This window comes from Sinohyriopsis cumingii, chromosome 8, assembly GCF_028554795.1.
Source record: "Sinohyriopsis cumingii isolate HCF-2022 chromosome 8, ASM2855479v2, whole genome shotgun sequence".
NCBI classification, from domain to species: Eukaryota; Metazoa; Mollusca; class Bivalvia; order Unionida; family Unionidae; genus Sinohyriopsis; species Sinohyriopsis cumingii.
Genome location: NC_142968.1, coordinates 49,315,238 through 49,326,638, shown reverse-complemented (window position 1 = coordinate 49,326,638; position 11,401 = coordinate 49,315,238). Strand labels below are relative to the sequence as shown.

Genomic DNA, 11,401 nt, shown 5'->3' with positions numbered 1-11,401 from the left:
AAAGCTTTTGAAACATCACAACATACTAAACACACATCCTCGCCTTTGCCTTAAGCCGTTCATATACTATGGTATATATCTATTAATTGATATGTTGTGGAATTTTGGGAGAGGAAACCAGACTGATCTTTATAGAGGAGATTGTTTGAATTTAAATGGTTAAAAATAAATTTAAAGATAACTCTTTCAATTATTTTCCCGACACAGTTTATCTAAGAAATAGGTCGGTAGTTTACCTGATCCATGGCATTCCCTTTGTTTTCAAATACTTACTAATTAAGATGCTCAGAGTTTTGGCAATGGCAGGGGAGGCAACGTTTAACATTCGCTGACTGATCTTATTAGCTGGGTATTTTTTGTATATATTTTTATCATATTTAAAATATCTTACTCTATAGTCGTTATTTCTGATAAATTTTCATCAACGTCAGTATCATACACTTTGGATATTGTAGTGAAAACCGGGTTCAAACATTCTGCTTTTCTATAAACAGGTGACTGTCACTGTATCCTTAAGATTTCTCACATTAGAGTTTAGTTATTTAGATATCCGAGTAAAATGATTTTTTTTTTGGTTGCAAAATTGAAGGCAGGCTTAATCATATTATTTAAGGAATTCCAGAAACTCACTGATGGAGGTCATTGAACTACGAATATCAAATATTTACCCAAAGTTCTATCCATAAACCTTGCATAGTTTTATCTAAGAGCTAGAAATGTGTTCTAAACGTTAACTTCTTCGTTGTATAAACTATTACATGCCCACCACGTTTAGGCCTATCGTATTTGACTTGATTGTGTAATCCTTCTTTTATGAGATAGATCATCATCTTATATACTGTCATCAAGATGGGTTTCGGTTATTGCCATAACACCACAATTATCAGGATGGTTTGATATGTAATCTATTTTTTGACGAAGAGATAGTGTGTTTAAATACACAAACGATATTGTATTGTCTGCTAAAAAGAAGTTGTTACATAAGTGATGATGATGATGATGATGATGATGATGATGATAACGATGATCATGCATGTGCCATAGGACCTGTATTTAGTTATAGATCCAATGAAAGCATAATTAAGAATGAAATCCACAATAATAACTTGACTGCTAATAATTCCAGTCGACTAAAAAGCGCTTATAAACACAACTTGAAGTTACATTTTTGGTGGTGTGATTTGAGGGATTAAGATTTTCTACTACATGTGAATATTTATAAACAAATTGTAAAATTGTCTATTTCATGTGAATATTTTCAATCAAAATGTGTACACAAGAGTCTAATTGTCATTATCTGTAGTGAATTTAGATCTATAATCAGCAGAATATTTGCAAATAAAACACTATCAACGCTCAACAATTTGTTCTTGATCAGACGTCTGGCTCGAATTAACAAATGTTCATGCTGACTGTGTCATATATTATTTTTTAATCAAAGATCTAATATAATACGCATGTTAATACAAACGAATTATGCTAGACCAGTCCATAATAGAACTCTTTTTCCGTGTTATTGTGCATCCTTCTTCAAATTTTTAAATGCCACAACAGTAGAAATTCGCAAAGTGTATACTTAAATCTCTCGATTACTGTTTAATTACAGATGTCGTCTAAAATAATAATAATAATAATAATAATAATAAGAAGAAGAAGAAGAAGAAGAAGAAGAAAAAGAAGAATTTGAGCTATTAAACACCGGATATTTTAGCTGTCCGAGGCATAATAAGATAGGTGCGCTATTAACTATGTATTCAGCCATTTTGTTATATTATAGTTGACGCTCTACTGATATCGTGAACTTCTAAGAGAGTGACAGGTATAACTCTCGCGGAGGTGGAATTGCTGTCAGCACAAAGAACTCCATGATCAAACGTCTTAACCACACCACAACATTCAATTTCGACCACACATCGTTTGAAGAAAAAAAACCACACTCACACTGGAGCAAAGGTCAGTCCATTTTTTCTGCCTATACCGCCCTATTCATAGTGGAAAAAACAAGCTGACTGAATCTCTCTTTTTGGAGCCGTTTCGGAATCTCCTGGAGTATGGAAATTCTATAGGTGGCAACCTGATTATTCTTGGAGATTTCAACTTTCACTTTGACTGTCCCGGAAACCCAAACACATCAAAACTCATAGATTCCATTAATGTTTTCAACCTCAAACAGTCAGTTAACCAACCCACCCATAAACATAGTCACATATTAGACTGGATTCTTCATAGACCTGATGATAACATTCTACGGTCCTCACTGGTATCCCATGACCTTGCATCAGATCACCTCTGCATTATATGCCATCTTCACGTATCAGTCCCTAACCGTCCACCTTTATATGCTACTAAGAGAAAACGCCATATGATAAATAGAACCAAACTAATGCATGACATCCAAGCAAACCTAACATCTTGTTTACCTCTTACCGCAGAACAACTTGATAACTGCCTGTGTTCATTGCTTGACAAACATGCCCCAGCTACCAAGTGCAGAGTATCAATTCAAAAGTGTTCTCAATGGTATAGTAGTGTTAGGGACCAGCTTCGTACTGCTAAAAGAGACCGCCGTAAAGCTGAGAGGCTTTGGCTTCGCACCAGACTCACTATTCATAAGCAAATCTATGAAGCCGCTAAGAAGAATATTACAAATATAGTCCATGCAGCGAAATCAGCAACGTTCAATCTGCATATCGCCCTTGTCACAGTACCGAAACTACTCTTCTAAAAGTAAGTAATTTCTGTGTTAGATAGCGGAAAGATTACAGTCCTCACCCTCCTTGATTTGTCTGCAGCATTTGACACAATAGACCATGATATATTACTTCACCGTCTCCAGTATGTATTTGGCATTCATGATACAGCCTTACTTGGTTCAAGTCCTACTTGGTCAACAGGACACAACTTTTATCTGCAAATGGAATACACTCCAGCCCAGTTGATCTATGTTGTGGTGTTCCACATGGGTCGATTCTTGGACCTGTTCTCTTCATTCTGTACACTCATTCGCTCTCAAGTGTCATAGATCATCATCCAGTATCTCACCAATTTTACGCTGATGACACCCAAATATAAAAACTCTAGCCAGCCAACTGAAGTTGATGCTACCATCCAAGGTGTAGAGAAGTGCATTTCGGATGTGAAATCGTTGGATGACATGTAACAAGCTGCAGATTAATGATGATAAAACTGAGGCCATTCTGATCACAACACAAAGGCTTTCTCATTCACATCCTTTACCTCAAGCAATAAATATCAGCAACACCAACATTAAATTCACACAATCAGTACGAAACCTAGGTGTTACTCTGGACAATACTCTCACATTGCACCCACATGTCATGAACATATGCAAGGCTGCATATCTTAAGTTGAGACGCATCAGCTCACTTCGCAAATATCTTTCATTTGATGCCACTAAAACAATTGTGTGTTCATTAGTACTTTCAAGACTGGACTATTGTAACTCAATTATGTCTGGTTCATCTCAATATCTACTCCAGAAACTTCAAAAAGTTCAAAACACAGCTGCTCGGATCATACTTAGAATACCACAATCAGAGCACACTTCCCCGCTGCTCTGTACCCTACACTGGCTACCCATTCGATCCAGAATCAAACACAAAATTTGTTCTCTGTGCTACGTTTTACTGTCGGACTCTAGTCCAACATACCTATCCGACCTCACCCATGTGTACACACCAGCAAGATACTTACGCTCCTCTTCTGACAATCGTTTGCTCATTATTCCCACTATGAAAACAAAGTCATATGGACAGTGTTTGTGATGTTTTACCCCAACCCCTTGTATTATACATGTATTTATAAGTCTGTAAGTGGAGCCAGGTAAGCTTTGTTTTTCCAAGTACCTAAGTTGGCTAATCCTCTTACGTAACCCAGTCTTTGTTTGAGCTCTTGAGTGGGAATCTGGCGGGAATCTTTGTACATGGGAACACGTGACGTAGACAACTTCAAAGAGCCGGAAGCCGACAATGGTAGGCTGGACAGTACATGGGGACACACAGACTGACATTTTTATGATTGACAGTTCGATCAAATGACCAGAGTCCGTCGCCATCCAATCGGGATGCGTTGTAGGTGGGACTTGATTCGAGAAACTGGCATAAGACTTGTACAAGCCTGAAATTCGTCAGTTGGTGTTAAGAGTCGCAGTGACACACACTCCGTTAGCCATTCGTAAAAATTGGCGGAATTTAGGAAATTCATGAAATAGCTTCGATCAGGTGAGTTTGATGTTACGTTGATTCTGCTTGATACGACTGCTGTTAATTGAAGAGAATTTGTCGTATGTATACATTTTACTTGTATTGAAGTATGAATAGTTAATTATGACCTTAATATTTTGCATTTTTTTCATGACTTTAGCTAGTACTTTTGTTTACGATTGATTACGATGTTGATTCGTTGCATCATTATTCATAATGTTACTATGTACACCTTATTGGTGAGGCGAAAATGTTCTCTTCTTTCGCTAGTAATATGTGTGCATATTATTTCGTGGATTATTACGTTTACGCCCTTTTGAAAGGACGATTTGTATTTGTGAAGAATTGTATTGCTCGCTAGCCGCTATAAGAATTAATATTGTAATTCTTTGCGTAGTTATATTTTGGTAGACAAGAAATTTGTTTACGTAATGATAGATTTTGCCATTGAGTAACGGATTGCCGTTCATCACCATTTGAATGTGAATATTGTGGATTTGGTACGCTTGTGTAGGAAATATATATAAATATATATAAATATATAGATAGTCATATTACTAATCGTAGTAATATTTTAGTACAATCATATTTGAAATATTTTGTATGTATATACTGATAGGGCTCAGTATGTAGATATTTGAATCCTTTGTGTGATTGTGTTATGGCGCCATTTTTGTAAGCGGCGGAAGTGTATGGGAATTTCGATGTGTGCGCATGCGCGACCCAAATGTCCCGCCTTAAACTGATGGTTCAGTTCAGTGACGTAGTGTGAGGGAAGATTTAAATAACCCTATGCTAATGCATTATACCTTTCAACAGGAAGCTTTCGGGGGACGAAAGAATTTCAGAGAATTTCGGGGGACGAAAGAATTTCAGAGAATTTCGGGGGACGAGAGAAGTTCAGAGAATTTCGGGTGACGGTGAGAGATACCGAGTGAATTTCGGGTGACCTCAAGGGATACCGTCAAGGGTTCCGGATACTAGAAGAGGAACCGGAAGTCAAGATAACGGCAAGGAACAAGGATTATAGAAGAGGAAGCGGAAGTGGAGATCACGAAAGGAGAGAAAGACAAGGGAACGAAGAGATTTAGATGAGTAGCACTCAAGAAGGGAAAAATCTCCTCACACTGTGAACTCAAATGATGATCAAAGGGATCATTGGGGGAAAGAGAGACATTGATTACTTTAAATTCTTTTAAATTTCATTTATTAAATTGTTATTGTTTAGATTTCATCTTTGTATTTCTTTTAATTTAACTGTCGGCATTGCTGACTGGGGGCTCGTAGCCATAAATATATTTAGTCAATAAATAATATAGTGTCCAGAATTAACTTTCTGAATAAGGACCAGGGGAACTTCTCATAATTCGTTAAAGTCTATAAGAAGAACCCCACCCCTAGACAACCACTACACCCCCACAGTGTTCTTTGGCATAAAAGGGCACAGCAACGTGGAATGAATTATCCACTGAACTTAGACACAAAGACACAGTGATCCCATTCAAGAGTGCTCTCAAAACTCACTTATTTCGACTGCAAGAACAAACTTAAAGACCCAATAATGTTTCTTACCTTAAATATTCTCAGCATGTTTTTTCTTTTTTCTTTTTCTAATTTCATGGTGTTTATTTTTGTAATCATATCGTTATATGTTTTTATCTTATAGGTGCTGTCTAATGATTTAAAGCGCTTAGTGCTTCTAAACATTAGACACTATGCAAAGTCTTCATTATTATTATTATTATAAGGTGAAGTTGTTTACATTTGCAACATGCACAATGGAGAGATTGTTAAATTCAAATAATGTGCCTAAAATTTCTTTAGAATTGTACTTGTGGAAACTTGGCATAATCTAAGCTTATATATCACCTAATTGACTGCCCCTACTAGCTCAAAACCCAGCCTGAATTAGTCTAAAGTACGCTTTAGTTAGCAGTTATTAAAACTGTGAAAACGAATTTTGCCCGACTAGACAAGTCCAGCTTCTGAGAATGCATTGAGTGAATTACAATATATATAAAATGTAGAAAAAAGGTATTGGCTCTCTGTCCTTTACAATGTACCTCCGAAGCCCAGGAAGTAAAAATAACCAAGCGGAGCTAGCAGTACTTTTTTTACATGCACATTTGAAGAAGGGCCTTGCTGTATACTTTACAATGCATATTACACTCATCAATCATGCTTCAAAATAGAGGTAATTAAACGTTCGTTGAACAATACCTAAGATATACAAAGGTCGTTTTTAAGTAGCCAGTGTATCCAGGGAAGAATTCTTTTTCTTTAAATCTAGCACTACGAAAATGTTGACTGCCACTATATTCTTTCTCCTGAAAGCATGTAATTCAAATCAAATTAATGACGTCAAAATTTACGTCATCGTCGATTTCATTACGTCATCATCAGAGGATACTGGAACTAGTTCGAGGTGCGGTTATAGCACAATGTATCCTTACATTTCAGAATAGTACCTAGCTCCTATCTTCGCACAGAGATCAGCAGAGAATTAAAGGTTTGAAATTTGTTTTTTCTATTTGTAACCAAATCTATCTATCCATCCATCCATCCATCCATCCATCTATCTATCTATCTATCTACCTATCTATCTATCGTTATTATTTTAAATACTTTGATTCGAGAAAAATGCTATAACTTATTTATTAAATTAAAAGAAATGATATAATGCATTCAAATTACACAAAACAATTTAATGTTAAGAATATAGTCTCAAACTACTAGATTATTGATCCCGATTTAGGTACATCCAATGTTTAATTGTGGCACATTGTCATTGTCAACTAGATATCGACAATTTTCGCTAGTCTTTTTAAACCAGACCTTTCGCGTGACTCCGCGGGATCATTGCCATAATATGATCAGAAAAAGCCTTTCCTTTAAAATTTCTTCTGTACTTATCCCGACCTCCACCCCGGCCCGGCCACTACCTGTCATTACACTCATTCGCCACTAGGGTAAAGATTACATATGTGCCTCATGCAAGAAAGATTCATTTTTCATAAAAAGCAACCCCTCAAACGCTTCCGTAGAAATATTCTTCTTATTCTCATTATTATTATTATTATTATTATTATTATTATTATTATTATTATCGTTATTATTATTATTATTATTATTATTATTATTAATATTATTATTATTATTATTATTATTATTATTATTATTATTGTTGTTATTATTCTCATTATTATTATTATTATTGTTGTTGTTGTTGTTATTATTGTTGTTATTATTATTATTATTATTATTATTATTATTATTATTATTAACTTTATATAAACAGAGAGTCTCGAAAAGTATTCTGAAATACTAGAGTAAGCGTCGAGTCAGATAAGGCACTCTCGGAAATCGCACAAATTTTCAGAGAAAGGTGGGGGTGGGTGGGTGGACGAGAGGCTCCCGATATCCATTTGGGCTAGTGAATCCTGAGTAGACATGCACGTCAGAATAAATGCACGTTATTCAAGAAGCCTTTGTAAGAAGCAATTTGCTTCGATTAAATCACATCCTGTGATGTAGATAATTATAGTCGGACTATATATCCCCGTTTGTTTGTACCCCCCACCATCGATTTCAATAACAAAAACGTTTAATGTGATTAAAAGTGCACAGAAGTAAGTCAATTTAATCATTGATTTATAATTTCTAACCTGACTGTGACCAGAATAGCATAAATCTGGAATTCTTTGCACCCTTTCATGCTTAACGGACTTTCCATACTAACACGGCGCCATATTGCGTACACTATAGGCAAGTTTATTTCCATCAGATACCATAATGATGTAGTTCATCCTGTTCGGTAACCATTGATAATAATAATAATAATAATGAGGCCTTTGTATACCACCTAATCTTTAGAAGCTCTAAGCGCATTACAACATTAGACAAGACCTGTAAGATAAAAAAAAATGATATGATTACAAAAACAAACACCATGAAATAAGACAACATTAAACATGCTGAGAATATTTAAGGTAGGAAACATTATTAGGTATTTAAGTTTGTTCTTGCAACCATTACGTTGAGAGTTTGGAATTATATCCCTTTGCACACATGAACATAGAAATTAAACCGCTTGTTAAATCCACGTGGAAAGCAAATTTGTTGTTGTCATTATTTTCCTTTGCTTGATTCAACATTGTAAATGTCGGAAAGCAGACGACTTCTGTATGTACATCTGTAGTCCTGACACCCATTTGCTGAAAATGGACTTGTCCAGGAACTGGAAATGGATCCGAGCATGTCCGTCTATTACAGGGGTGGGCAAACTACGGCCCACGGTCCGCATGCGGCCCGCCAAAGCTTTTCATGCGGCCCGCCGAGGGTTTTCGTGCGGCCTAGGAACAAGTCATCATTCGCACTGACTCTGTTTATGTTACTCTGTTTATCAAATAAATGTGCTTCTTTTGAAGTTTAAGTTTAAGTTTTCAAATATTAACAACATATTAATAACTGAAATTAATTAGATGTTATTTAGAAAAACCTTTTATTTTTGCTATTTCAAATATTAATTGTTTTTCTTAATGAACTATGCCGCCCGCGACAAGGTGTAAATGTGTGTATGCGGAACTTGCACTGGAAAATTTGCCCACCTCTGGTCTATTACATTGAAAACTTCCGTTAAGCATGAAACGCGCAGAAGATCACAGTGTTGGGGGTGGGGGTAGGGTGGGGTGGGCAGGGGCCAATTTTTATGTACAAATTTAATGCCACAATCAGCAACCTAGTATAAAACTCATAAAAAATCAAACACACATGTGAGGTCAAAAAGTTCCATATTTTTAGATACCTATATTAAAACAAAGCATAAGAATATTATTCACTTGAGCAGAGAAGTCAACGGCAGCTCATAGCAGAAGTTTATGCACCCCAACCCCTATTTTATACATGCATTTTTCACATCCAAAAGCCATTGTTGACAGCATGTGATGCTCACAGTGCAAATGCAAGCCCTTTCCCTGGATGAAAATTCTGAAAAACATTGTCTATTAAATAGTGTGATGCAATTCAGAATAGTTGTCATCCAAGCCGTTTTTGAGATATTTTACTGGCCTTGAACCCACGTGTCTACTGCTGTGGGAGGCTAGCTATTCTTCCTAGCCGACTATTGGTATTTCACTATAAACATACTGCAGAGCAACTATGGAAGGTGTACATGCCTGGCATCAATTTCAAGAACAACACACGCCCGAAACACCTAGTTCACAAATATATCCATATCTATAAATAGTAAACAATAATAGCTGAAAAAGTCACACCATAGCCTTAGGTTAAGCAATTTGACAGGGGGGGCCAATTTACGAAACTGGACCCTGCCACCTAGGGCCACTCTACTCAGTCAGGTTAGAAGCTATAAATCAATGAATTAATTGACTAAGTTCCTTGCAATTTTTTATCACATTAAAGGTTTCTATTATTTAAATCGGGGCGGGGGTGGGGGGTGGGGTGGGGTGGGGGCTGTGTGGTTATTACTTCAGATCACCAGAAACAATGAATACAATATAGTCATGGTATTTCTTTCTTAAGAGTCATTATTTTATGTCATTATTTTATTTATTTTTAAAATACTAATCTCAAAAAATGAATGCTGTATATTGTTTCATTTGACCGTTTATATAATGCACAATTGATTTTTAAGCCCATAAATTAACGAATCTTGTAAACACCGAACTTCAGTTTCTCAAGCAGAAGTTAGCAAGAAATAATACTTGAATCATTACACTTACGTGTTTCTTAATTTTCGTATACTTAACGTCAAAGTGCACAATGTTCTGTGGTTAATTTTAGTGACACTTGCTGATTTTTTTTTAAAGCCTTCATAAGGATATATTAAGAGCAAGACTGAAATTCAAAACGTATCTGAGAATCACACGACCCATGATGTCTTACCTCGTGATACATCATCGGAAATATTACAATCCTCATTTCGGTACAAATTTAATACAAGAATTTATTAAAATGCAATATTTTTGGAAATAAATTGGAAATATGTACTTATTTTAGCGATTTTTTCCTACAAGTCATTTTTAGGAAGATATATTTTTTTTTCGGGCTGTTGATGATAGGAAAATCGTGGATGTTATGAAAACTAGCATTCATATAAATTAAAAATGAACGCAAGGACCATATATATGTTCAAGTTGTGAACTAGGATAAATACTTTTTAAAAAAAGCCGAAATTTAGTGTTTTGTCACTGTCCTGTTTCGATAAATGAAATTCCTACTGTCACCTTTATATTGAGATTAAAGTACCTGAACAGGCCCGGTCCTAGTATTTGTGGGGCCCAAGGCAGCAAGCGATGAGCGTGTGGCCCCAAGCAAAAACTGCATTGCCTAAGCGCGGGGTCAAAGGCGGTTGCCTCGTTCGTCTTGCCCTAGGGTTGGGATTGTACCTGAAGATGCTTTTCTCTTACAAAAATATTTAAAAAATCTGACAGGTTAAATTTTTTACATTTTATCTCTGGTAAACTATATTTGGTTTGAAAACTGGACCTTATCTCTAAGTGCATAGTTTCGCATTCGCTTTCTCTGGTGATCATACCGAGTTAGGTACCCGCTAAATCAGGTGATTATTGACTGCTCAAACAACAACAAAAAATATCCTTCGTGCAACATAACCATTCATGTGTTCTGTTTTAATGAACACATGGTCACATGGTTCCAATGTCAGGATTCCTTCACTTCCCATTTTGAATCCACCCCCCTCCGGTGTAAATAGGGCCTATACAATCGTTATAGCGCTCAAGAAAGGGTAACCAAATTTCTGATAAAGTTGCTGATTGGTTGACAGACTAGTTGATGGTCCATTATCCTAGTACACATTCATTCTTGACAAAGGTTGGTGCAAACTTTCACGTGAATCAAAAAGAGAAAGTTCCACAGCATTTTTATTGAAATAGATGTCATTAAAACAGGGAAATGGTGAATGGTTTCGCATCTGGCCTACTGGCAAAACAAAACTGAAATCGTATATGTGTAGAACGAAAACTTTGTAAATGTCGAGAGCACTGATAAACAGGCCATATAATTAAACTAAAACTAATGCCATGATGATATTACATTCAAAGGGACAATTATTTATTACATAAACGATGTCCCCTCGCTCTTGTCTCCACTCCAGACTGATTCCCCGATGCATTAATAATTAGTTGATTAAGTCCTTT

At 36.0% G+C, this 11,401-nt stretch overlaps 1 long non-coding RNA gene across 1 annotated transcript; it reads left to right on the top strand.

The window, feature by feature from the left end:
* Nucleotides 1-3,787: 3,787 nt before the first annotated feature.
* On the top strand, nucleotides 3,788-5,455 carry LOC149793463 (uncharacterized). Its single transcript, XR_016422557.1, has 2 exons — nucleotides 3,788-4,241; nucleotides 5,043-5,455. It is a non-coding gene; the product is annotated as an uncharacterized LOC149793463 (long non-coding RNA).
* Nucleotides 5,456-11,401: the final 5,946 nt, after the last annotated feature.